Source organism: Juglans microcarpa x Juglans regia, chromosome 1S (assembly GCF_004785595.1).
Source record: "Juglans microcarpa x Juglans regia isolate MS1-56 chromosome 1S, Jm3101_v1.0, whole genome shotgun sequence".
Taxonomy (NCBI): Eukaryota; Viridiplantae; Streptophyta; class Magnoliopsida; order Fagales; family Juglandaceae; genus Juglans; species Juglans microcarpa x Juglans regia.
Genome location: NC_054595.1, coordinates 16,596,975 through 16,599,892, shown reverse-complemented (window position 1 = coordinate 16,599,892; position 2,918 = coordinate 16,596,975). Strand labels below are relative to the sequence as shown.

At 37.1% G+C, this 2,918-nt stretch overlaps 1 long non-coding RNA gene across 1 annotated transcript; it reads right to left on the bottom strand.

Moving 5' to 3' along the window:
- Window positions 1-267: 267 nt before the first annotated feature.
- LOC121247513 lies at window positions 268-1,192 on the bottom strand. Its single transcript, XR_005937250.1, has 3 exons — window positions 1,117-1,192; window positions 838-938; window positions 268-342 (listed from the first exon to the last, which is right to left on the bottom strand). It is a non-coding gene; the product is annotated as an uncharacterized LOC121247513 (long non-coding RNA).
- Between the last annotated feature and the right edge of the window lie 1,726 nt (window positions 1,193-2,918).

Genomic DNA, 2,918 nt, shown 5'->3' with positions numbered 1-2,918 from the left:
AATACACAGAATTAAAATATTTTCATTTATACATAATAAAACTTTTAGATTTTTCATATTCGCTCTTTTGCATAATTTAGAAACAAAATGTACAAAAATGGCTCATGTCTACACCAGTCATGACAGAAAATACTTTATCTGATATAGAATTTATGTATATGCAGAATAAACATCTAAGGTCATTTTTGATTTCCTTCAAAAAAATAAAAAATAAATAAACTTGCTTATTTTCAAAGTCAACCTTATTTAATTTATTTTGTGCAAACCTAGTATATGAACCCCGCTTACCTGACTTCCGTGTACAAAATATGCCTTGGATCTGTCCACTAACCGTATCACAGCCTAAAACAATAAATGTATGCCACATGATTAATAATCCAAACAGGGCTAAGCTCAATTTATAAAACTTAAATCAGCCCCCTTTATTCTAAAATTCTCCACGGTAAATCCCGACAGCCCACTTGAAACTGTCTATATTTTCACTCAGCACCACCAAGTAATTTCCACTCAACAGCCACTTAACCCAACCAGACTAGCCTAAAAAAAAAATAACCCAAAAATTTACACTAAAAAATCCCAATTACTAGCCCAAAACAGTCTTGCAAAGCCATCCAAAACAATCATACTCCTCAACTTCAAGACTTCCATCATAATCAACCACAATCCAACAAATAAAAATACCAAAACAACATAAATTTACATAGGTAACAAATTGCCAAAGGTTTACTGCAGTAGTGCAAATTCTAATCAACGCCACAATCATATCGGTAACACTACTACATTTCACAATCCAACCATAATATTCAAAAACTACCAAAAGCTTCAGGACAAGCTTACCTTAAAGAGTCACAAAACTTCGAACCACTTCGAATGGGTGCAACCCACAGTGAATTAAGCCCAAAAATTCACTGGAATCTCTAGTGGAAATAGACAGTGGTCTGCGCAAGGAAGGACGAAGGGTTTGAGTGTGTGCACGGCAACTAAAATAGAGTGGGTGTGTGTGTGTGAAACAAAATTAAAGCAACACAAAATAAAAGAGAGGGTCTGCGTGTGTGCAAAAGCATGGGGCTCAAAGTGAAAATTAAATGTGAAACCAGTGAATGGGAGGATGGTTACCAAAAAGAAAACTCCAAGGAGAAATCGACGACAGCACTAAGGTTTCGAGACCCACGAAGATGCGTCGTGGAAGCCAGCCAACGATGCCCGATTTTGATGACTCACGGAGAAAACTAGCGCCAGCCAAGGTTGAATTCAAAAATCTGTGCAAAGAGGGAGTTTGAGTATTTCAAATGTGGTAGAGGAAATTTTCGCATGAGAAACTGAAAAGAACCGCCGAACGAGGGACGAAATACACGGGATGGAATGGTTTACGGAAATTGCAGCACACATGTGAACCCACGAAGAATAAAAACAGTACAGAAGAAAAGGGGAATTAAACACTCACCAAACGACGTCGTTCGCGCCTCCTTCCAAGTGATCATCAGTTGTGGGCCAGGCTTCGTGAAATCGGGCTGGGCTTCAACTGGAAATGGGCTTAGAGCCCGAGTGTTACACACTCTTCCATAGCATCTATCACGTGAATGATTATTGGGTCTCCTTCTCTCAAGCCCATTTTGAATATTCAACTCTTGCTAAACTCATCCGAAGTGGATTGCACCAATCCTTTCATTGCTTCATCGCACTTCCTAGTTCTTGATCTTGTGATTACCCCATCTGAAACTTGCAAATGATATTTAAAACTTTGAAACTTGCAAATGATCTTTAAGACTTGGTCCACCTTGGTGTCCATTACTTTCTCTTACTAAAAAACACTCGGAAGCTTAACAATTTGCTAGCTAGCTAGTTTACAGAAATTGGAGTACATATATAGTACATGAATTGTTTAATTTCTTGAAACCCTCTAAAACGACTTCTCATGCAGTATAATTCGTATTTTCTCTTATATATGATCTAGAGAATATGAATAATTATAAACTTATGGCAATATAATTAGTTAGATATTTGTCTATATTTTATATCTTTTTTGTTTTCTTTACTTATAATTTATGGCTTTTATTGTTAAAGGAGTACTGCTAATTTAAGCTTCCATGCATGATCCTGCAGAACAGATATATATCTAACTTGTAAGCTGCTGGGTCTTCTAGCTTTTTCTTTGTTTCCAGGCTCCTAGCTCTATGCTTCATGCATGCATGTAGCTGATCATGGAAATCTATGTGAACACGGAGCTACTCCATCCCCCTGCCAGCCATCTCATGGTCATGGTTGTGAATAGATCGACCCTTGTCGAGAAGGAATATTCTGTATATTATCAAAGATATTATATATCTCTTGTCATGACTCAAATTACATGGAGAATTAAGTTTTTAACTCTTTCGAACCGATGATCCCTAGCTAGCTAGCTGCTGATAGAAAGCATATATGCAGGTTATGATCAAACAAAGGTTTCGCAACCTTATCTGCGTGCCTGAGACTTTCAACGGCCCTACTGCATATGGCATTGATCATCATAATTCTTTGAGCAATTAATATTATAATTTATATGATGCTAATGCATGAGCTGCAACACATGAGTTGATATTTATAAGCCTCTTCGATCATTCCTGAAAGTTCAACATCATGGTGGTCCAAACTTGAATTATAAATCCCGATCACTCTAAGCTGACACAGACTCTGGCTGTAATATCCTGCGTAATGACACAAGGTTTGCATTCATTGTGCAGAGGAGACAGCTCCACCCTTAGTCATGTTCGATCAGTCTTTCATATAAAGCCAGGCACATTAAATCCATACCATTAGACTGCAAAAAATGCTGACTGATGAGTTCATGTGTTTAGACGAAATGGATTGCTATATATTATGAATGATGATGGTATTTTTCATTTCAAGTGCTGGAGTCTTATTTATAAATTAAGTGAAAA